Raw genomic sequence first — 26,130 nt, 5'->3', positions numbered from 1 at the left:
CTTAAAGAAGAACAAAGCCCAGCCAATGCAGTTACAGGAAGCCTGATGACACCTGCCACTACTGCCTCTCACAGAGAAGTATGATGTCACTCTTTCCACCCTCAAATTCCTACTTTTTAATTTTTTTAGACAGGGTCTCCCTATAGTTTAGGCTGGTCTTGAACTCACTATATAGCCCAGGTTGGCCTTGAACTCACAGCGATTTTCCTGCCTCAGCCTCCCAAGTGCTGGGATGACAGGTGTACACCACTACACCTGGCACCCGCCCTCAAATTCCATAAGGCAGCAAATCCACCCACCCCTTCCCTTTAAATTCTTTGTTTTTTGCCAATTCTATGCTGACTCACCTTCAGACTCAGCCCACTTGCTGGGTGCCTGACCATTAAATAAACAAGCCTCATTGCTCGCACAATGCCTGCCCAGGTGGTCTCTCTTTCTTTAATACATTTGATGCCAAAAACCCATAATACTGCAACCCTCTCTGGAGTCCAACCCAGACAAGGAAAACGAAGGCCTGTGCAGTGTGCCACCCTGCCCTCCTCACTGCTGCCTGTGGCTGCCTGGCTCTGTAAATGAGTTAGTCCATACCTGGCCTGAGCCCCCCAGGGCCACCTCCAAACACAGGCCCAGGCTTCGGGGTTCAGGTTGCCCATGGCGCACCACATGTAGCCACTGCTTAGGCTGTTCTTTCTCTTCCTCTTCCTCCCCTTCCTGATTAATGTGGCCCCCACCCCACAGGTGGCACATCCACCCTGAGTGCTGGGTGTGGGGGTCCTGTCTTGGGGAACCCCAGACACTCTTCCCATCTTGCAGAGTACTCCATCCACAAGCACTCTGAGAGCCCAGCTATGCCCCTCCTTGTGCCCTGCTACAGTCTACCCCAACACAGCTCCCCACCCCTACCTCCACCCTGCCCCACTCCATGGCTTTCAAGCCAAACCAGGCTGTGAGCTCTGGACCATCTGACCAAGTAGCTACACCTCCCTCCTTGAGCCTCCTGCCATTCCCAGGCCTCCTGAAAACCCCACTGTCCCTAAGCAGCCCCCACCAAGTCTCCGGCCTATCCAATGCTACTCTCTGACTCTAACCACCCTCCTGTACCAGCTCCCCCCATCATAGCAGCCCATCGCCATGCTGCTTTCCCCCTTCCTCTCTCCCTCCCTCCTGGCAACAAACAGCATGTCAGAGCCCAGACAGAGCCTGCTTTCCATCCCTTTGAACCAGGCTCGGAGTCAACTGGGCACCTCAGATCTGACCCCACAGCACTGCAACCTTCACCACACTTGTCCCATTGCATGTCCCCTAAAGAACCACACACCCCTGGGATCTTTGCACACTCCCAGTGCCCAGCATAACCCAAGACCCTGCACAGCTGGGATCTCAGAGCTGCCCTAACAGCCCCATGTGCCTATGGAATTTAGGACAGCTCTAAAACCCCTGTGTGCCCTGAGACCTCTGTGTGCTCTCAGAGCTCTGGCACTTGGCCAACTGGGCTGTGTGCCCTGGTAAGGGGTTCCACCCCTCCCCAGTACCCCCCTTTTCCAGCAGAAGAGCCCTGGCCCAGAGTGATCCCCTCAGTCCAGCAGGGACATCCAGCCACACTTCAGATAGCTGACACAGTCATATAGCCTCACCTGGGCTGATTTAACTGTCATCCTCAGTTCTACTCTCTCCCTAGATGAACAGAAACGGCTATATTCCCTGGCTTGGTCCTGTGGGGACGACCATAGGCCCCTTCGGCCCAACCTTCCAAAAGGCCCCTAGGGCTGTTCCCCAAGAAGATCCAAACTAAAACTATCAAACAGGATCCTTAGACATAAAAAACAAAAACAAAAACAAAACAAAACAAAACAAAAAAACCTACAAAAAAATTGGAGACTGAACCTCAAACTTCACAGTAGGAGCTAATCAATCTGGCCTTCCAGGTCTTTAATAACAGAGATAAAAGTGCTCAAAAACAACACATTTCTGAGATGCAGTTGCTTGCCTCCACCATAAGAAGTTCCCCAAAGTCAACTACTGAGTTGACCTCAAAGGGATCAGGGGAACCTCTGACTTGAGGCACCCCTCCAGGGCCATGCTCCAAACGCTGCCAGAACAATCACTGGGCTAGGGAATGTCTGCAGCCCAAGATTCTCTCCAAGCCATGTCCTTCCTACAAGGGTCCTCTCTGGAAGTCTGATTACCCACCACTGCCAGTCACCCCTGCCACTTCTGGGCCACAACCCCAGAGACCCCCAACTGGCTCTTTTCCAGACCTTCTTGGCCTGGCCACCATGGACTGATGCCTCCCAGAGGCCTCAGAGGCCCCCCTAGACCGTTTTGGACACAAAACTCTGGGTATCTCTTATGGTAGAGGGTAAGTCAATCTCTTTCTTAATCAATACAGGATCCACTCACTCCACCCTTCTTTCTTTTCAAGGACCTGTCTTTCTGGCCCCAACTACTGTTGTGGGCATTGATGGAGTCTCCAGACCTTTTTAAATGCCCCCAATTTGCTGTCATTTGGGCCAACACCTTTGCCTACACTCCTTAATCATCCCTACCTGTCCCATTCCCCTTTTGGGGTGAGACATCTTAGCCAAACTGTTGGCCACTCTGATCATCCCTGGGACACAATCAGTGCTTATACCTACCCTGTTCTCCCTTTCCCTGCCACGCCCCAAGGCTCCCATTATTTCTCCTCATCTCAACCCCAAAGTCCTGGATAACTTCCACTCCATCTCTGGCTTCATCCCAATTCCTTACCATCCCTCTCAAGCCTAACCACCTCTTTCCTGCCCAATGACAGTATCCCATCTCTGACCCGACTTTATGGGAACTACAGCCTATTATTTATCACCTATTTCAACACAGTCTCTTAATCCCTATCAATTTCCCTTCAGATCCACACTTACAGACTGGTACAAGATTTCAATGCTGTCAACCAAATTGTCCTTCCCATACACCCTATGGTGCCAAGCCCCTACACATTCTTCTCCTATGTCCCTCCATCTGCCACTCATTACTCTGTCTTAGACCTAAAAGGTCCCTTTTTCACTATCTCCCTGCACCCCTCCTCATAGCCCCTTTTTGCCTTCACCTGGACAGACCCTGACACACATCAGTTCTGACAGCTGACTTAGACTGTGTTCTCGAAAGGTTTCCAAGACAGCTCCCCTGTTTTGATCAGGCCCTTACCCATGACTTGCTCTCCTTTCACCCCTCTTCCTCTCATCTCATATAGTGTGTAGATGACTTCCTCCTCTACAGCCCCTCATATGAGTCATCCCATAAAGATACCCTCTTATTATTGCAACATCTAGATTCCAAGAGATACCAGGTATTTCTCTCTAAGGCCCAACTCTCTTCCTCATCGTCCACGTATCTGGACATCATTCTCCACAGGCATACCTGAGCCCTACCTCCAGAACACATCCACTTGATCTCCCAGATCCCAACCCCCAAGAATCAATACTTGGCCCTTTCTCACATAACCTCAGCCTATTCCTTTTCTGAACACCAACAATATCAAGCCTCCCTACCAAAGATAGATGGTTCCTAAGCCAGAAAAAGTTCCTCCTTCTCACTTCACAGGCCCAAGTCATTTTTTCATCCTTTCATGACAATTTTTACTCAGACTACAGACCCTTACCCCAACTGCTTGAGCTTCTTATCTGCTTTCCCTCCTGTAAAACCATCACTGCTCAATGCTGTGTTTCCCACACAACTATACCTCAGGGCTTTCTAAAGCCCCCTCCTTTTCCTACCTATCCATTAAGCACAAGGTTTTTCTCCAACTCAGGACTGGCAAAGTAACTTCACCTACATCCCACAAATACAAAAGCTAAAATAACTCCTGGTCTAGGTTAATACTTTTACTGGATAGGTAGAGGCCTTTCCCACAGGTTCAGAAAAGGCCTCAGCCATTGTCAACTCCCTCTTAGCCAATATTATCCTCAGTTTGGCCTTCCTACTTCTATTCCACCAGACAGTGACCCAGCTTTCACTAATCCAATAAAATATCCACACCCCCTACCAGCCTCAATCATCCAAAAAAGTAGAGAGAGCCAATGACTTCCTCAATGCCCACCTCACTAATCTCACACTTCATCTCCATCAAGACTGGATTTCCCTGCTCCTGATTGCTCTCCTTCACATCTGAGCCACCCCCCAGGAACTTATGGGATATAGTCCATTTGAGCTTTTATTTGGCCACACCTTTCTACTTGGGCCAAAACTCAGCCCAGAAGCCAGTCCCATCAGAGACTGTCTCCCAGGTCTGCAAAAAGCCTAAAAAGAGATCCAACATGCTGCTAACCTCCTCTTGCCTTCTCCTCACATACAGCCTTATGAAGCTAGCCTAACCCTGATGACTGTCCATCTTTAAACCACCCCCCCACCATAGATACATCGCTCCTGGATGAAACTGCATCCTGCTGATAACTTGCCTGACTCCTCCTTATAAAAAACCACCAGTATTCTTTCCTACTTCCCTCAGGCTGAGCCTAATTCCAGAAGACACTTAAATATCTTGCCCCTACTTATCCTACCACTTTTCCCACTTCCTTCAATCAGTCTGCTTCAATCTTACTTGGTTTCACCCTCAGGCTTCCACTCTTGAGTGTTTCCTTATGAAGATAAAAGATCTCCTTTTTCAGGACACTCTATGTGACTTCTCCCCAGAAGAGATCATTTTTTTCCTTCCTTCTTGCTCTCTTCCTATTCAATGACTGGTAAAGAGGACCCTAAACAGCCTGTGTTACTACTATACATTCTCCTGTAGGTTTTACTTATAATCCTGTTAGGGCTCCATATCAATCACTCCTCATGCTCATGCTTGCCCTCACCCTGATTAGGTTCCCCTCTTCCTCCTCCCATCCCCTTGCCTGCTGAGACAGAGAGAGGCTCATTCTACTTTCTGTGCCATTTAAACCCAGCACTGGTCATGGAACACTCCCCAGGAAAAAAAGTCTTCCTTTGGTGTCTGACCAACTGTGGAGATGTCTGCCTGGGCCACTCACCCACACTCTGTTACAACCCTGAGGCCCAGCTGGAGACATCGCTATCAACCTTGTTGCCACTCTTATTACCTCTCTCTGCTTTCATGAGAAATTTCCATCTCTTTATTCTCCTTCCCCTCACACCCACCCTAGCCTGCCTGCTGCCATTAAAACCCCAATCTAACAATGTAGGGACCTATTATCTCTCTATTACGTTCCCTCTCCTGAGACCTTTCTGACAGCCTCAAAAAATAGCTCACTCCATTCTTACCTTACAGAACCAGATAGACTGCCTGGTGGCAGTAGCCTTCCAAAATCATAGATGCTTAAATCCTCTCACAGTCAAAATGGCACCTTATACATCTTCCTAAGACAAAATGTTGCTTTTATACCAACCAGTCAGACATAGTGCAAGACACAACAAAAAAGCTAACCAAAAAGGTTTCAGAAATTAGACAATATCTGTCTAACACTTAGACCAATATTTAAGACTGGGCCTCATGGCTCCTTCCATTAACTGGACCTCTTGTCTCTATTCTCCTCCTTCTCCTCCTCTTTGGGCCATGCCTCTTGAGGGTCTTTTCACAATTCCTACAAAATCAAAATCAGGCTATCGCCAATCAGTCATCAAAACAAATACTAGTTCTGACCACCCTCCTGTACCATTTTGTCCCTCGAGATCTCTGTCCCAATTAATGTATGTATCTGTGTGGCCCACATGTCCTCCATTAAGCAGCCATGAGAAACAACATCCACTTCCCCACTCTCCCCTTTTTCTTTACAACAACAAAAAAGACGGGAATGTCATATCTGGTGGGTAAGGCAACCACTTGGGCCAGAGTGTACACAATCTCCATGGTAACTGCACAGGCAGGAGCACAGCACTGAGCGTGGCGCAGGTGCCATCAAGCCTCAGCAGTGGATGTGCAGGAAGCCTGAAAGGAGAACAAAGCCCAGCCAATGCAGTTCCCGGAAGCCTGATGACATCTGCAACCACTGTCCATCCTGAGAAGTGCAACTTCACTCTCTATGCGCCCAAATTCCGTAAGACAGCAACCTTGCCCCTTCCCTTTATATCATTTGTTCTCTGTCCGCTCTGTGCTGATTCCCCTTCAAACTCAGCCTGCTCACTGGCACAAGAACATTAAATAAATAAGCCTCACTGCTCGTACAATGCCTGCCTAGGTAGTCTCTCTTTACTACAAGTAGCAGGGTTGAGTCTGGTATTTATCCCAGAGGACTCTGCTCTATGACATCTCTGGATGATTCTACCCTTCTGCAGCCCTCATCTTCTAGGTCTACAGGGAGGTGCTGCCCCATCCATGACCAAACAAAGTCTAACACTGCACATGTACCATTCTTTTCTGATAGCATATTTTTTCCTATTCTTGATTTTTATCTCTAGTTCAGCATGCTGAGCTCACACACTAGGAGCTGGTAAAACCAAAGGCTTCTGGCTTTGAAACCCATCAGGAGCCAGAGTTGGCAACATTAAAGCATGCTAGGGCAGAGGACAATGGAGAGCAATGAAAAATAGCTACAAGCTTTCATCTCTGATGGCCAGAAGAGTTCCTGACCTGCTGATAACTGCTCACTCCAAGTAGCAAGGAGGGCCACCAGTACTAAAAAAAAAAAGCTTATAGCTGCTGGCATTCAAAGCCCAGGGCTTTTAACACTAAAAGAGCTACACTTTGCCAGTTCATGACTTCTCTGTAAATTGAGCAAGAACACTCAGCTGATAAGTTACATCTTGAAAGCTAGTACAAGGATATTCTCTTAAAGGGCCCTGAAGAGAAAGTGACAACAGTTATGGTTGTCAATTAAGCTCAAATACCAGCTCATATTTGATTTCCACCTTCCATGCAGCTAAAGACCCATTCTAGCCAGTAGGAGTTTTCTGTAAGTATGTATAAATTACCACTAAGTTAGCCATTTAAAACAACACATTTACTACATCATAGTTTCTGTAAATTAGAAGTCTGGGCATAGCTTACCCCAGAGGTGGCAAAACTATGGCACATGTGCTGCAGGAGGCTGTTGTATCACTGAAAACTTTAAAAGGTTCACTATTTCTGGCTTAGCCAGTCTTCTGTTTAAAAGTCTGTAATCAAAGCATCAGTCAGGCTGTGTTCTTATTTGAAAGCTTCAGTGGGAAGAATCTTCTTCAAAGGCCACTCAGGTTATTGGCAGAACTCTTTTTTTTTTTAAAGAACTCATTTTCTTGCAGCTGCAGGACTGAAATCTCTGGCTTCCTGGAGGCTACCCCTAGCTCCCAGAGGCTACTATAGGTCCTTGCCCTGTGTGTCTTCCCAACAGCTTCTTCCTTTGACAAGCCAATGAGTTTCTCTAACATCTCTAAATGAATCCGATAGCTAGACAGACTGATACCTTTTTATCTTCACTATATCCTGTGCTTCAGAAGCAGGTCAAAAGTTTCACTCACACTCAAGGAATGTGTTTGAACACGAGGAAGTTGGAACCATGGGAGGCTACCCTGAATTCTGTATTCCACCTCGAATGATTAGTATAACAGGTTTTGGAGTTTTGCTACCCTTGTGTTTTCTACTCAGTGTTGACACTTTAGCTATATGACTTTGATCTCAGTGTCTAACCCTTAGTTTCTTCATTTGCAAATAGGGACAATAAGCACTTTATTTTTCTCTCACATAAAATTAGGCTAATAATAGAATTGTTTTAAGGATGAAATTAGTATTTTTAACAGGTCATTCAAATCAACTCTAGTATCAATATCTTTAAAATAGGTCTGGTAGTATTGCAAATGTCATCTGCAAATTGAGCTTGGCAAAATTAATAAAGTGATAAATCCACAATATTAGAAAGATAATTATTACACATAAAGTCCTTGAAAGTTTAGAGAATGTTGCTGGGATTGACTTTTTTCCTTCCTTCTTACATGCATAAACTACAAAAGGACATGCTATGGCATATTCACCATGGGCCCTTTGTTTACATCCCAGCTCTTCCACTTTCTAGCTAAATAACATTAAGCATGTTACTTAAGCTCTTTAAAGATGAGTTCCTTATGGAAATAGTGGTAGTACCTAATTCATATGTTAGCTGTGAAGATTACATTTGAAATTTACTTAAATGAGCATAGCTTAGAGCATAGCTCATAGTCAGTACTTAAAAACATTAATGATCATAATCATTATATCTCCACTACCTCATTATTCTTAGGAGAGCTGAATTAGTGAAACCCACAATAGTGAAATGGGAAGTGGCAAGATATGGATGGCTATGAATGAGGTGGGTGAAGCCAACAACATCTCAACAGTCCTCATAAGCCAAAGAGCCACAAATAAAATAAATGATCAGAAGGCATGAAAATTGCCAAGTCAGAAGCTAGACAAATAGGAATGAGGGAGCAGAGTAAGATTATGAATTCTCAATCAAATTGTCAAAAATGCAATCTGAGACAGCAACATGAAAGAGCACATGAAACAGGTAGTTTCCTAGCTCAGGCATGAAGCCTTTTGTACACTCCCTCCTGGGGCAGGAGTCAACTGTGGAGCTTATCTAGCCTAGCATTCTGAGTGGGAAATACACAGGCATGTTACTATCAGAATACTATGGTGAATAAGTTGTTGAAAAGACTGAAGAAGGATTATGGTAATTAAAGATATGGGCATATCTTGACAAATTTTAAAATATTTAAGAATTGGATCATACCACTTTGTTACTACCATTATTATATTTTTGCTTTATATTGAATAAATTTATATGGTATTTGGTTCTTTTATCTATGAAGATTTTGTCTAACAAATTAAATTTGTAAATATTGTAAATTGTAGATATTTCCAGGTCAGAGTTTTTTTGCTTTTGAGGCTATACTAGTTCTTCAAAAATTTCCTACAGAGGGCCAGGGATTTAGCTCAGTGGTTCCGCTGCCTGTCTTGCAAGCGGAAGGACCCAAGTTCAATCCCTGGTACCAAAAAAACCAGAATTTCCTACAGAATCTGTAAACATATTCTACATATTAGACTTTCAATAAATATTTATCAAATTAAAAAATAAATATGAATTACTCCCCTTTAATGAATGGTACTTGGCATAATGAATATTAACAATTTATGAAATTGATGGATGACCTTGAAATCATTCTTTTGAGGGGGTTCAGGCAGGATCTCCATATGTAGTCCAGGCTGGCCTCAAACTTGTAGTGATCCTCCTGCCTCGGCCTCCCGAGTGCTGGGATTACAGGTGTGCGCCACCACACCCAGCATTGAAATCATTCTTTGTTGTTTTTTTTTCTTTTGGTACCAGGGATTGAACTCGGGTCCTTGTGCTTGCGCAGCAGGTGGCGAAACCATTGAGCTAAATCCTCGGCCCACTGAAATCATTCTTGACTCTCATATTACACATCTAATGTGTCGGAAAATCCTTCAAAATTATCTAAACTAAATGCTTCTCATCGTTCATTTTGTATTTACCCTGGTCCAAGTCATCTCTCCTGAGGTGCCCAACTGCAGCTACTGGGCTATACTATGCTGCACATTACAGAATGCACCATTCACAGAAACTGCACAGTGAACCATACTTTCTGGAGTTGTGCACTGCAATGATTCTACTTGCCTGGATTATTGCAAAGGCCTCCTACCTCGCATCTCTGTTTCTGCCTTTATCACTTACCATTCTACTTTCAGCACAATCATCAGCTTCATCCTGTAAAAACGTAAGTCAGATCATACCGTTTTGTTGCTTAAAGTCCTTCAGAAGCTCCCATCTCATTTAGAGTAAAATGTAAACTCATTGCAAGGCCCGATGAGCTCATCTCATTCTTATCTCTCTGACTTCATCCTCTCCTGCTTCTCCATTTCTCTTTCTGCTCTAGCCACATCGGCCTCTTCAGTTTTCCTGAAACATGTTAGGCATGTTCTAGCCTCAGAGTATTTGCACATACTCTTCCCTCTACCTGCCTGGAATACCCCCAGAGATCCATATGGCTGGCTAGCCCCCATATCTCCCTCAGGTCTTTATTTGAATTTCTTCTTGGTGAAGCATCCCTTGACACCCATATTTCTCACTGCAACACCATGCTCTGTATGCTTTTCTCCTTTATCTTTCTCCTTAGTTTTTATTATTATCTAACCCACTATGTTTTGCCTACTTATTGTCTGATCTCACCACCTGAATGCATGCTTCCTGAGGGTGGAGGGTTGTATCTGTTGTTTTCTATTTACCTCCCAACACTTAGAATAGTGCCTGGTATAAAGCAAGGCCTCAATAAAGACTTATTGAAATAATGAATGGATAATAAAGACAATTGGGCTCTTGTAAGTCACTTTTTTCCATATACTAAGCAGGAAAAAAAGTTATAAATATAAGACACCTTCTTCCATACACTAAGCAGAATGAGGAATTAGTTTAAACTGGGCATTGTGGCACATGCTTATAATTCCAGCACTCTGGGTGGCTGAGGCAGAAGGATTGCAAGCCCAGGCTGGGCAACTTAGGGACTTAGCAAGACTCTGTCTCAAAATTTAAAAAATAAATAAATTTAAAAGGCTGGAGCCAGGGATTTAGCTCAATGGTTCTGCCACCTGCCTCGCAAGCATGAGGACCCGAGTTTGATCCCCAGTACCAAAAAACAAAAAACAAACAAATAAAAAAAGGCTGGCTTGAGATGTAGCTCAGTGTGAAGGTCCTGGGTTCAATTTAGTAACCCCCAAAAAAAATTTCTAGGAAAAAAATTTTCATTTAAAAATTTTCTAGGAAAGTTATGGACAATTTAAAAGCCATGTTTCCAGAAATGGTAATTATACTTGGCCTCTCTAGGGATTTCCACAATAACCACTTTATACATCAATTGAGTACATGACTTAACATTAGCTGTCATTCAGAAAGAACCTCTTAAGCAATAGGAATACAAATTTTTACACCACTATGTAATATTTTAAAGGTAAGAAAACCAAGCAGTACAAAAATATTGTACAAGCAAAATAAACAGATAAAACATCACTGAATATCATGAAACCAAAAAGACTTCACAACCAGAATCTAAAGTAAAAGATTAATATAACAATGGATTGCAATTACACAGTAACTTTCCCTGATTACCTAAATGCAATATAAAGATCATTTAATTCTTATGCCACCAATCGTTTTGGTTTTCATTCCATCAGGCAGTAAAATATCTGTTTTCTAGAATTAATTACTTTTACTTCTATGAATTTCTGAGCTTTAATAAAAACAAATTTTTAATCAGATTTGATTTCAGTTTAGAAGTTCTACTTCCAAAACTCTAACTTTAGTTATTGGTTTTTGTTTGTTTCTGAGACAGGGTCTCACTTTGTAGTTCAGGCTGGCCTGGAATTCTTGGCGATCCTTCTGCCTCAGCTTTCCCAGTGCTGGGATTATAGGCATGTGCTATCATGTCCAGCATAAATTTATATTTAGAACCACATTTTCCTCCTTCCATATTTTCATTTGTTAGCTTTTAAGGTTCTATATAAAATAAAAACAATAAACTCAAAAGAAGGAAAATATTGAAAAACAATTTTTTTGTTTTTTGAGTTTTTTGGGAGGATGGGTTTTTTGTTTGTTTTTTGTTTTGTTATGTTTTTTAGACAGGGTCTCACTGTGAAGTTCTTAAACTGGGTTAGTCTTGAACTTACTATGTAGCCCAGGCTAGTCTTGACTAATGGTGATCACCCTGCCTCAGCCTCCTAAGTGCTGGGATTACAGGCACACTCCACCATATCCAGTCTAAATTAGACTTTTGAAACAGAAGAGGATTCTTATTTGACAGGCAAGGAAATGGAGGTTCAAAGGGGTAAGACAGGTAATATTTTAATGGTAAAAGTCAATTTCCAAGCCTGGCTTAAGGACTATCTATACAATGCTCTGTGTCCCACACTACACTTAGGGAATGATACATCAATAAATGATGAAAAAGGAATTTGGTAAGTGTCTTAGTTACTTTTCTCATAGCTGAGACAAAATACCTGACACCCAAAGTTAAAGGAGGAAAGGTTTATTGTAGCTCACAGTTTGTAGAGGTTTCAGTTCATAGTTGGGTGGCTCTAAGGCAGAGTGGTATGGCAGAGGAGAAACAGTTCATGGAAGGCAGAAGGCAAAAGGCAGAAAGGCAGCAAGCAGCAAAGTAGCAAAGCAGCAGTCAACCGCAGCAGCCTTCTTTCTGTCCCTTATATTCAATCCAGGCCCTCACTCACACCAAGGGTGGGCCTTCCTATTATCCACATCCAGAACTATGCCAAGCCAATCAGTGGACTAATTTAGTAATCACACACCCTTGATTCCAGCATCACATACTCTAGATTCAGCCACCACTGAAAAGCCCCACATATGGCTGCATGAGGCTTTGGGGGAACATTTACACACACAAGCCATAACAATAAGATAAAGAATTATATTCAGTGGAAGTACATACTGTTTGAATCTAAAAATTATCAGGTTCCTTCCCCAACTCCCAGGGAAAAGTTAGGGCTTTCACTAAAATATGAAGTATGAAACATCCTGTTACTTGTTGAAGAAAAATCTTGTAGGGAAGATTTTGCTTGGCAGAAAGTACTTAAAACTTAGGACATAATGATGTAGATTAGTCTATTATTTTAAGTACTCTTTACCAGTTCTTTAATCCAAGTGACAGTTCTTAAATTCGGTTGCAAGGATTCAGTTTTTAAAGAAAATGTATAGCTTATTTTAGTGTATTTTTCCTTTATAAATATGCAAAAGGCTCTCTTCTTCTGTTTATCCCAACATACTTTGCAGATTAGTAAGATAGCAAGAGAAATGGTAAGTGAGCATAAAAGACACATTTACAAAGCATAAGTATTTCTGTATCTTACAAGTTGAAAGTCAGACTACTGACAGTTTTTCCCCACAAATCTTTACAATAAGCATATATCAAATCAGTGAGCAGACAAAAAACTTGTATAAATGTTTCTGTCTTTATGATTAAACCAGCTTAGTGATTCGTGCCAATGAGAGTTGCTTCAATTCCAGGTGGTCAGCGTATCTCTCTGGCTAATGGTATCCAAGAGGGAAATTGCTCTCCTCTCTGCCTGATTCTTTATTGCCTTCCTGAAATACCTATATTTTATCTCATTATTCTGGACACTGCTTCAATTATTCACTACTTGCCTCCAGAATAAAGTTAATTTTTGTAAAAATTCTTAATGGAAGAACTATTATTCTGATTCTCACTCTCTGATTATAATAAAGAGAGGAAAAAAACCTCCTATACCAATATTCCTTAGCCCCCTGACATACATCCTCACTCTTAAATAGACATCCAGACATCCAGTGAACATTTATCAAGGACTTTCTGGATCCTATATGCTAACTATAAGCAAGATTGATTCAATTCATGCTCTCATGAAACTTCCAATCTGAAGTGAAAAAAGAGACATTAAACAGTTATAGGAATTGTTTAGTAACAATTGGGAATTCATGTTATGGAAAAGTAGAAGAAGCAATGAAACCCTTTAAAGCTAAGTGTAATTTCACATAAGTGATTGGAGAATCTTTGCCCAAAGAAGCAACATTTAAACTAAAAAAAATAGAGAAATAATTGTTCAGGGAAGGTGACTAGTAGTGATGAAGTGATCCAGCTAGAAGAAATAGTCCTCAGAAAACGTTCCAAGGCAGGAAGAAGGTAAGCAGAAACTACCAACAGGGACATCATGCAATGAGACAAGTAGGCCAAAACCAGACAATATTGGAGTTTGAACTTTATAATAAGCTGTATAAGAGGGCTCTAGGAAAAATGATAAAAATATGTTTTTAAAAGATCAGTTGGACCACTTCATGAGGACTTCCTGGAGGCAACCAAAAGAAGTGGAGCACCAGCAGTTAAAAAGGTATCCAAGTGGTTCAGTTGTCAGATGAAAGTGGTGGTGATAAAGATTAAGGTGGTAGACAGATGTCTCAGTCACCTTGAGCATCATAACGAAGTACCGTAGACCAAGTGACTTAAACAGTAGAAATCTATTGCTCACAGCTCTGGAGGCCAGAAGTCTGAAATCAGTGTACCAGCCCAGTCAGGTTTCTGTGAGAGCTCTCTTCCTGACTTCCATCTTCTCCCTGTGTACTCCCTGGTGGAGAGAGAATGAACTCTGTCATCTTTTTCTTCTTTATCTTCCTCCTCCTTCTACTTTCTTCTTCTTTCTTTTCCTCCTCCTCCTCTCCCTCCTTCTTTTTTTGACATTAATTCCTAGATTGGTGCATGCCAGTGATATTCCTTTGATTCCAGGTGGTCCAGATTTCTCTGGTTAAGAGACTAGGACCCAGCAGGAGGAAAAGCAACCAGAGACTAAAAAGAGAAACCAGAGAAATAAGAGGAAACCAGGAGACTGTTGGGTCACAGAAGACAAGTGAAGTAAAAATTTCTAGGAGGAAGCTAGGAGTTATCAACCATGGCAATAAAATGTGTGTTATCTATTAGATTTAGCAGCAGAAAGATTCTTGTTGATCCTAGCAAGAGAAGTTTGGTGGATGGTCTTGGAATTGGAAGCAAATTATTCTGAGTTGAGGACTGTTATGTAGAGAAGAGTAAAGCATGGACAAATTGCTTCTAGCTTAGTCATAAAGAAAAAAGGATAGATGGAATGTTAAAAGGAATATAAAGTCTAAGGAGGATTTTCTTAATATAGCAGATATTTCATATTGAAAATGTTTGGAAAACAGAAGTGCTCTTCAAAAAAGGGAAATTCACTGAGTATAAAAATTGATTTCCCCGGTACCAAAAAGAAAATTGATTTCCCTCCAATGTTTGGTTGTTCATGTTATTCTATGAATCATGAGATCCAATATTCTTTACAACTCTTGATTGAACATGACAAAAAAAGTCTCACTTAGCAAAAAAGAAGAGAAAGAGAAGTCTGTTACAGGGGATGACTTAGGTCAGGATGAGATTTGGAAGGACAAATAATGAAGCAGGAAAAATGTCTTTCCCCACCTCTCAACTTTGCTGTCATTCACTTAAATATACATTGAAAAATTCCTATGTTCCATTCCTTATTTTAGGCACTGGAGATATGATGGAATAAAAGATAAGCAGACTCATTATCAATACTTGTTTTCACCATTGTCCTAGAGGTTCTGGTCAGTACAATAAGGCAAGAAAAATAAATGTTAACAATAGAAGAATTTGAAAGAAACAAAACTCACTATATTTAGATAATATGAATGTATATTTTTAAAATCTCAATGATTCTATTGCTATATGATTAGAATTAATAATAATAGAGAAGGCAGCAGGGAAGGTATATACGGTCAAACCACAATACACTTAGGTGTGGAGATGTCACAGTCGAACCCATTATTGTACAATTCATATGCACTAGTAATTATAACTTAAAAAATGATACCAGTGAAGTTGCTGAATACAAAGTGTAGTGAATTGAATTCAAATTTATCCCCCAAGATTCCAATCATCTAGTATTCACACCCTATATAAATGTCTTCCCTTCAATGTGGGTGGACTCAAGAATATGATAAGATTTCACTCCCATGATTAGGTTTTGGCATATGTCAAGGGTTAAAGAATTTTGGAGATACAATTAAGGAGCCTGATCAGCTGAACTTGAGTTAGTCAAAAGGGAGTCCATCCTGATGGTTCTTACCTAATCAGGTGAACCCTTTAATAAAAGTGTTAAAAGAGCTATTTGAAGCAGGAGAATCCTCTCCTGTTGGCCTTGAAGAAGCAAAGTGCCGTGTTGTACAGAAGGCCACATGACAGGAAATTGCAGTAGCCTCTAGTAGCTGAGAGTAGCTGCCAGATGAGAGCCAGGAGAGAGGAACCTCAGTCCTACAAAGCACTGAACTGAGCCAATAACCATGAGCTTGAAAGAGGACCCTGAGTCTAAGATGCCCTGGCTGATACCTTGATTTCAGTCCAGTGAGACTTAGAGCAAATATCTGACACAGGTTATCTGGGCCCTGGCTACTGACTCCTGGAAACTGTGAGGTCATAAACTTGTGTTTTTTAAGACACTAAGTTTGTTAAAATTTGTTATGCAGCAGTAGAAAACTCATGTATGAGGCCAATACACAAAAACTTATTTTTTATTTACTAGAAACAAACAAAAAAATTTCTAAATTTGAAGCTGTCATTTGCAACTGCACAAAAATTTATACCTTTGAATAAATTTAATGAAGAGTTCAAGAAAATCATAGACCTTTACTAAGAAAGATCAAAGATGGCCCACCGCCACCAGGGCCTCCGAGGAGCTGTACGAGCCCGCTGCAGACAGGCAAGTATGTGCACACCCTACCGAGGTCCTGAGTCACATAGAAGAAGCCAAATCACCCCGCTGCAGACAGACAGGTCTGCCCATGCCCTACCAAGGTCCCCAGTCAAGTAGAATATGCCGAATCAGCCCTCTGCAGACAGGCAGGTCTGTGCACGCCCTACCGAGGTCCCGAGTTCCACGGAAGACACCGAATCACCCCGCTGCAGACAGGCAGCCACCTGGTTCCACACTACAAAGATGCAGAGGACATCAGACCACCAGACCAAGGTACTGAGTCCCACTGCTCCCGGCCCAGACGTAGGGGCTTCTGAGCTGCCATCCCACTGCTCCTGATCCAGTGGAAGGGGCTTCCTGGTCACCATCCCTCCCGCTGTTCCCAGCCCAGAGGAAAGGGCTTTTGGGCCACCTTCTGTCCCACTGCTCCTGGCCCAGAGGAAGGGGCTTCCAGGCCACCAACCCTCCCACTGCTCCCGGCCCAGAGGTAGGGGCTTCTGAGCCACCATCCCACTGTTCCTGGTCCAGAGGAAGGGGCTTCCAGGCCACCATCCCTCCCACTGCTCCCAGCCCACAGGAAAGGGCTTTTGGGTCACCATCCCTACCGCTGCTCCTGGCTCCTGTCCCACCGCTCCCAGCTCAGAGGAGGTAATCCATGCAGGCGCCAACAGCACCCCCCCAGTTGAAATGAGAAAACATGTAAATAAGTCTCAAAACCAGACCTCCAGATCACCTACAGCAACCCCAAAGGGAAATGAGATGGAACACTCTGATACTCAACCACCTGGACCCACTGAACTGGCAACAAAAGGGGATCTGGAAAAAATGAAATCAGAAATAATTTCTCAGATAACAGGAGAAATTGTGCTCCTAGTGCAAGACATGATTAATAAATCTAGACAGGAGCTCAGGAACATGATGGAATCCCAACATAGGAAACAAATGGAATCCATAAAACAGATGCAAATAGAGTTCCAGGAGATCAAAAACTCCATTGAAAGTCTACACAGCAGAATGAGCCAATGTGAGGACAGAATTTCAGATATAGAAGGTAAGATTGCAATTAATGACCAGGAAAAGAAAAATTGCTTCAAACTTATAAGGGAACATGAGATATCAATCCAGCAGCTGCTACATAATGCAAAGAAGAATAACATAAGACTGATTGGAGTCAATGAAGAAACAGGAGAGAATGCAGATGACATAAAAAAACTCTTCACAGAAATAATGGCAGAAAACTTCCCAAGCAGGGCAAAAGAGCTTGACATACAGATAAGTGAGGCATATAGGACTCCAAATAGCCTTGATCAAAAAAAATCTACACATAGGCATATAACTGTTGAGATTCCAGAAACTCAGCAGAAGAACAAAGTTCTACAAGCAGTTAGAGAAAAGAAACAAATCACATACAAAGGAAAGCCCATCAGAATCACAGCAGACTTCTCAACACAAATCATCAAGGCAAGAAGAGCTTGGAGTGACATATTCCAAGACCTAGAAGAAAACAGCCTCCAACCCAGATTGATGTACCCTGAAAAACTATCTTTCAAAATGGATGGAGAAATAAGATACTTTCATGACAAAGAGCACATTAGGAACTTTGTGAATACCAAACTAGCACTCCAAAGAATTTTACGCAATATCCTAAGAACAGACATTGAGGATCACAACCCCAGGAAGCAAAGCAGAATGAACCCATCTGGAATGACAAGAAATTAAATGTAAAGGGGGAGAACCCAACAAAAAGAAAAATTCATGGCAATGACAAGTCAATACGTTTCAGTTATAACCATCAATGTTAATGGTCTCAATTCACCAATCAAAAGAAATAGACTGGCAGAACGGGTCAAGAAGCAAAATCCAACAATATGCTGCATACAAGAAACACTTAATTCAAAAGGAAACTCATAGACTGAAAGTTAAAGGGTGGAAAACAATACTCCATGTGACAGGCATCCGAAAAAAAGCAGGAGTAGCTATCCTCTTTGCAGATCAAGTAGATTTCAAATCAACACTGATTAAGAGAGATGAAGAAGGACACTACATCCTTGTAAAGGGAAGAATCCAAAAGGAACAGATGGCAATCATAAATATCTATGCACCAAACACTAGTGCACCCAACTATATAAAACAAATACTAACGGACATGAAAAGTCATACATGCACATACAATTGTAGTGGGGACCTCAACACCCCACTGTCACAAACAGATAGATCAACTAGACTAAAAATAAGTAATGAAATACTAGAACTCAATCGAACTCTTGAACAAATGAACTTAACAGATGTTTACAGAGTCTTCCACCCCACAAAAATCACAATACACATTCTTCTCAGCTGCACATGGGTCATTCTCCAAAACAGACTAAAAACTCATACATAGAACATGTTTAAGTAAGTGCAAAGGAATTGAAGTTATCCCCTGTACATTATCAGACCACAGTGCGATGAAATTGGAGATCCATAGCAAAAGAAACTCAAAAAATTTCATAAACACGTGGAAATTGAACAACACATTTCTGAATAACCAATGGGTCACAGAGGAAATTAAAGAAGAAATCAGACAGTTCCTTCAATTAAATGACAATGACAATACAACATAGAGGAATCTATGGAACACAATGAAAGCTGTCTTACAAGGGAAATTCATAGCAGTGAATACACATATTAGGAAAACAGAACGAGCCCAATTAAACAACCTGATGCTGAACCTCAAGCTTCTAGAAAAAGAAGAGCAGGACAACCCCAAAGCTCATACAAGGGAGGAAATTAGAAAGATCACAGGAGAAATCAATGCAATGGAGACTAAGAGAAAGATACAAAAAATCAATGAAGGCAAGAGTTGGTTCTTCGAAAGAATCAACAAAATTGGCAAACCCTTATCCAACCTTATCAGAAAAAGGAAAGAAAAGGCCCAAATCCATGCAATTAGGAATGAAAAGGGTGAAATTACAACAGACCAAGCAGAAATCCAGAGGATCATCAATACCTACTTCCAGAACCTATACGCCAATAAGATGAACAACACAGAAGAAATGGACAGATTCCTAGATACATAGGAATTACCAAAGTTGAACGAAGAAGACCTAAAAATTCTGAACAACCCAATATCAACCAATGAAATTGAAAGTGTAATTAAAAACTTATCAACTAAGAAAAGCCCGGGCCCTGATGGCTTCACTGCTGAATTCTACAAGACATTTAGAGAGGAACTGCTGCCACTACTGTTTAAACTCTTCAATGAAATTGAAAGGGAAGCAGTACTCCCAAATTTATTCCTGGAAGCAAGCATCACCTTGATCCCTAAAGCAGAGAAAGACCCAGCCGAAAAGGAAAGCTATAGACCAATCTCACTAATGAACATAGATGCAAAAATGCTTAATAAGATACTGGCAAATAGAATGCAGAAGATCATCAAGAAGATCATACACCCTGACCAAGTGGGATTCATCCCAGGGATGCAGGGATGGTTCAGTATACAAAAAGCAATCAGTGTAATACACTATATCAATAGAGCCAAGGACAAAACCATATGATTATCTTCATAGATGTAGAAAAAGCATTTGACAAAATCCAACATGCATTTATGATAAAAACCCTACAACAAATTGGAATAGATGGTCTCTACCTCAATCTGATAGAAGCCATCTATGAAAAGCCAACAGCCAATATCATACTAAATGGTCAAAAACTGAAATCCTTTACACTAAAATCAGGAACAAGACAAGGATGCCCACTATCACCACTCTTGTTCAATATACTTCTGGAAACATTAGCCACAGCAATTAGACAAGAGAAAGAAATAAAAGGAATAAAGATAAGTAATGAAGAAGTCAAATTGTCATTATTTGCAGATGACACAATACTCTATATAGAAGACCCCAAGAACTCCACCAAAAGTCTTCTAGACTTAATAACCAAATTCAGTCAAGTAGCTGGTTGCAAGGTCAACACACAAAAATCAATAGCTTTCCTCTACATCAATGACAGACTCACTGAGAGAGAAATAGGGCAAATAATTCCTTTCACAATAGCATCCAAAAAACTGAAATACCTAGAAATCATCCTAATGAAAGAAATCAAAGACCTCTTCTCTGAGAACTATGGCACTCTGAAAAGAGAGATTGAAGATGATATCAGAAAATGGACAGACATCCCCTGCTCCTGGGTAGGAAGGATTAATATAGTGAAAATGGCCATCCTTCCAAAACTGCTATATAGATTTAATGCAATTCCAATTGAGATCCCAGCAGCATACTTCATGGACCTTGAGAAAACAATCCAAAAATTCATTTGGAACAAGAAGAGACCCAGAATAGCAAAAGCAATTCTAGGTAACAGAGACATGCCTGGGGGTATCACAATCCCCAATCTGCAACTCTACTCCAAAGCTACTGTGATAAAAACAGCATGGTACTGGCAAAGAAACAGACTTGAGGACCAGTGGAACAGATTAGAAGATGCAGAAACAACGCCAGACACACTCAGCCATCTCATCTTTGATAAAGGAGCCAAACACCCTCACTGGAGGAAAGATAGCCTCTTTAATAAATGGTGCTGGAAAAATTGGGCTTCAACTTGCCAAACATTAAAACTAGACCTGTATCTCTCACCATGCACTAGACTAAAATCAAAATGAATTAAAGATCTAAATATTAAAATAGAAACTCTGAACCAGTTGGAACACAGGTTAGGTAGAACCCTTGAAGACATCCGTGCAGGAAAAGATTTTATGAACAAAACCTCAGTTGCCCGTGAACTGGCACAAACAATCAACAAATGGGATCTCTTCTTATTAAAAGGCTTCTGCACAGCAAGAGAAACCACCAGCAATGTGAAGAGAGAACCCACAATGTGGGAAAAAATCTTCACCTGCTCTTCCTCAGACAAAGGTCTACTATCTCGAATCTATAAAGAACTTAAAAAGATCAGACCTCCCAAATTTAAAGACCCAATCTGAAAATGGGCATCTGAAATGAATAGACATTTCTCACACAAAGAAGTAGAAATAGCAAATAAATACATGAAAAAATGTTCAACATCACTGGTCATTGGAGAGATGCAAATGAAAACAATGCTGAGATTCCACTTCACTCCAGAAAGAATGACTGCTATCATGACATCAACCAATAACAGAGGCTGGCAGGGCTGTGGGGAAAGAGGAACCCTGCTCCACTGCTGGTGGGAGTGTAGACTGGTGCAAGCACTGTGGAAATCAGTATGGAGATACCTCAAAGAACTAGGACTGGAAGTCCCATTTGACCCCGCTATTCCACTCCTGGGGATCTTCCCCAAAGAATTAAAAGAATCATACCCCAGTGATATATGTGCACCCATGTTCATAGCAGCACAGTTTGTAATAGCTAAAATTTGGAAACTGCCCAAATGCCCACCAACTGGAGACTGGATAAAGAAAATGTGTTTTTTTTAATAAAATGGAATACTACTCAGCCATAAAAAATGAGAAATTAGAGACATTTATAGCTAAGTGGATGCACATTGAGGCAATACTCTTAAGTGAAATAAATAGGACACACATGTGTAAATACTGAATAGTTTCTCTGATGTGAGAAACTGAAAGAGTAAATAAGGACTAAATGTATAATAGGTAATGTGAAATAGGAAGAAAAGGGGCAAAGGGGAAGGAAGTGGGAGGGCTAGGGGAAAGGATAAAAGGGAATGGGATTAATATGAGAAAATGGAAAAATAGGAACAAAATCTTTGTAAATAAGGAGGACTGGAGTGGTTGAAGGGAGGGCTGGGCAAGGGTGAAAAATAAGAACCAAGAGAGACTATGTAAAGGTGCAAATTTCCAATGATGAATGTCATTATATTGTATACCTAAAATGTACCAATGATTAGAATGAAAAATTGATAATGTAAAATAGGAGGAAAAGGTCCAAAGGGGTAGGGGTAGTGGGAGGGGCAGGGGAAAGGAAAGAAGGGAAAGGAAAAATGATGAGAAATGGAAAAAATGGAAATAAAGTCTTTGTAAATAGGAAAGGGTGGAGGGTGTGAAGGGAGGGCTAGGAATGGGGAAAAAATAAGAACCAAGATGCATTATGTAAAGGTACAATTCCCAATGAGAAATGTAATTGTGTTGTATACCTACAATGTACCAATAAAAGAATTTAATAAAAAAAGAAAGATTAAGGATAATCTAAATAAATGTAAACATATACCACGTTCATGGATTGGGAGTTTCAATGTTATAAATGTGTCGATCTCCTCAAATTAATCTATAGATTCAATGCAATCTCAAGGAAAATCCCATTTGTTTTATTTGTAGAAAACAGTAAACTGATTCTAAAACATGAAAATGGATAGGGCTAAGAAGAGCCAAAACAGTCTTAAAAAGAACAAGGTGGGGAGACTTAGTCTATCTGCTATCAAGTTTATTATAAAACTAAAATAGAGAGGCAGGGCAGGGTGGCACATGCCTGTAATTCCAGTACTCAAGAGGCTGAGGCAGGAGGATTGCTGCAGGTTTGAGGCCAGCTTAGACTACATACCAAAACCTTGTCACAAACAAACAAACAAACAAACCTAAAACATAGTATCATATTAGTATAGTAAGGTTTTTAATATGAAGATAGACAAAAAGATGCATCAAAGACTATAGAGATCCTGAAACATGTCTGTGAATATATAAACTCTTGATTTATGGAAAATGTAACAACACAAAGAAGTAAGAAAAGAACAGTCTTTTGAAATAAATACTGCTCAGTCAAAAGAAAAAAAACATACTCTACTTTTTACCCTACACAAAAATTTAATTCCATGTGGATTATAGCTCTAAATGTTAAAGAGAATGGATGATAAGAGAAAAAATTTTATACTAGGACACAAAAAGAACCACCATAAGGGAAACTTTGAGTAAATTTGAGTACATTAACATTTATTATATGGCAACATTAAGAGAATGAAAAGGCAAGCCACAGAGTGGGAGAAGGAATTTCTAACACATGCAAGTAAAAAGGACTTCTAATCTGGCATATTTTTAAAGATAAAAATTTAATCCAGGCACAATGGCACAGGCCTATAATCCCAGCTACTCAGAAGGCTGAGGCAGGAGAATGGCAAGTGTGAAGGCAGCCTGGGCAACTTAGTGAGACTCTGTCTCAAGGAAAAGGAATGAAAAGAGAAGAAAAGACTGGGACGGTAGCTCAATCCCCCGTACCACCACCGCCACTGCACACACACAAAAAGTAAGCCACAAAACCCAAAAAAACAATAATATACCTCACATCTACATTTTAAAACACTGATAAAGTTAAACATTGTGTAGGATGTTGAGTGATAAGTATATATTAAGGTAAAAGACTAAATTGGTACGATCATGTTGGAAAATAATTTGCTAATATCTTCTAAAGCTGAACACACAGATACTTCAGTTCTATATTTAGGAATACAGCCATTAGAAATATATGTGCATTCTCTACAATAATGTTGAGTGACAGAAGCTAGATACACACATTTATATAAATTTTAAAACTATAGTATTAATGGTAAAGAGGATAGAGATTATAGTATTCAAGAGGTGCATGGGGCGTAATGTCCCATTTAATTTTTTTTCTTTTTTCTTTTGACTTTTTGAGACAAAGTCTCACTATGTAGCCCAGGCTGCAGGCATCTAACTTGGCCATCCTTCTGCCTCAGCTTCCTTAGTTGTTTCATTTCTTGATCTGGGTAAAAGTAAAAGGTGTATTCACTTAGTAATAATTTTTGACTCAAACATCTGTTTTGTGCATTTTTCTATATGTGAGTGATGTGTCAATAATAATAACAAAAGATTTAAAAATAAAGCCAAGGTTCCTGCCCTCGTGGGCTGCATATTCTACAGTGACGATTTCAACTTTCTATCTTGGCTGACATTAGTCTCAGATGGGAAAGTGGCTCGCAGCAGCTCCTAGTCCACAGCTTCCCATGTTCACACCAGCAGAAGGCAAGGCATGCTTCTGTCACCAGCTCACCAAGAGTCCCACATTTCCACTCAATGGCTCTGATTAGGTTATGTACCCACCCTGACCCAGTCCCTAGAGCCAACAGAAGGTTCTAACTGGCCAGGCTTGAAGCAGAGCCAATCTCTGAAGTCAAAATCAAATGGGATCATCTGTACAAGAATACAGGAGAATGAGGAAAGATGTGGTTCTCCAGAAATAAAATGAAATTCTGGCACTGTTTCAAAAGAGTAAGTAAATGTGGCTGAACACCCAGCAAACATCAATGAGACCCCAGACTTGCTACTTCCTGTTAGGTCAACTTCCCTGTAATCCTTTTCATTTTGGCACACCATACCTGCCTCAGGATTTGGCTTGCTCACCTCTTCCACTACTAAGGTGACGCAAATGGACTCTTCTTCCTTTTGGTCAGCTGAGAAATAGGGTAATCCTCCCCTACTCTGTTTTTCTGACTTTGAAATAAACTAAACAACCACACATATGAAAAATAACAACAATAACAACAAAAATCCATCTACAGATTAAAATTTTTGTTTCTCTAGAAACTACAAAGTAGCTTCAAACCTTGGAAGTTAAGTTCTATTTCTGTTCTTTTCAAGTGTCTTGATGACTACCTCCTCTTGTAAATTTTTTTTTTTAACCATCCCTATCCTGATCTGAGTTAGTGAGCTCCTCTGAGGCTGAGCTCACTTTACACTGTGTTGTAATTTTCTTTTTCTTTTTTTTTTTTGTACCGGGGATTGAACTTGGGTCCTTGTGCTTGCGCAGCAGGCAGTGAAATGTAATTTCCTGTTTACTTAGCTGTTTTAATTGTGAATTCCTTGGCTCATGGATTCCTTGAAAGCAGGCCTTTGGCCTTAATCTCTGTGTTACCAGTACAAAGCTCATTGTCTGGGATACATGGTAGTAGATCAATAAATGTTTTCTGAATGAGTGAGTGCTTCATATACCAACCACATTTAATCCTGATAACAGACCTTTGAGATAGACATGATCAACCTGAGGCTTACAGAGGCAAGGTATGACAAGCAACTTCCAAGACTACACAGTAAGTGGAATCAGGACTTGAGCTCAAATCTATCTGATGGCAAAGCTTGGGCTCTGGACCACTGCCTTGGCTAAAAGTACTCCTTTATTTGGAATAATTTCTTCTCTCCTCTTCATGGCTATTGATGTGATAATTTGTCTACGGTTGGTTGGCTTTTTAAAACAATTTGCTAAATGAACTAATGGTGGCAGTGATGTCTTTTTGGTATGCCTAAGGACTAGGGCCAAGGAACTGTGCAAATCGTTGTTAAATTTGCCCTCCTTTTTGTATCCTATAGGCTCTACTCTCTCTTAATAACTAAAGAGATCTTATATGTTCAGAACCACTGTTAAGTTGGCAAATGTAAGTAGAGAGGCAATTGTTTTTTTGAGACAGAGTCTCGCTGCGTAGTTCAGGCTGGCGCTGAACTCACTATGTAGCCCAGGCTGGCCTCAAACTCATGGCGATCCTTCTGCCTCAGCCTCCCGAGTGCTGGGATTACAGGCGTGCGCCACCACACCCAGTTTAGAGAGGCAATTTTGACAGTTATTAATAAAGTGTTTTCACAAATATTTGGGAGATAATGCTTTGTGATTTTTTGTTTATGTAGAAGGACTAGTAACTAAGTGAGGAAATATAAGGGAATGTATTTCAGATGTTTCTAAAGCTGAGGTTATTTGTCTGGTGACAGTAAAATTCAAATTAACCAGAACCTGATAAATTGGCACTAATGGACACTTCTAATTACATACACATATAAATAGGAAAGACAGAAAAACAAAGATAGAGGAAAGAGGAGGAGAGGAGAGAAGAGAGCAAAGAGAAAAGAAGGATCTATCCTTAGAAAGAGATAAATGACAATAGTAGCAAAATAATATTAAAACAGCAACTAGCCACAGACACCCTGCTCTCAGTTAACAGCACGGTTT

The 26,130-nt window shown here is 40.9% G+C and overlaps 1 protein-coding gene across 11 annotated transcripts in view; it reads right to left on the bottom strand.

Annotated features, from left to right (window-relative positions):
- Positions 1–26,130, bottom strand: part of Vps54 (VPS54 subunit of GARP complex) — a 203,874-nt gene that overhangs the window by 159,472 nt on the left and 18,272 nt on the right. The gene's annotated exons all lie outside the window — the stretch shown is intronic.

This window comes from Heterocephalus glaber, unplaced genomic scaffold (assembly GCF_053883595.1).
Source record: "Heterocephalus glaber isolate CG9 unplaced genomic scaffold, H.glaber_assembly_v1.0 deba00001457, whole genome shotgun sequence".
Taxonomy (NCBI): domain Eukaryota; kingdom Metazoa; phylum Chordata; class Mammalia; order Rodentia; family Bathyergidae; genus Heterocephalus; species Heterocephalus glaber.
This window is presented reverse-complemented; position numbering and strand designations above follow the sequence as displayed.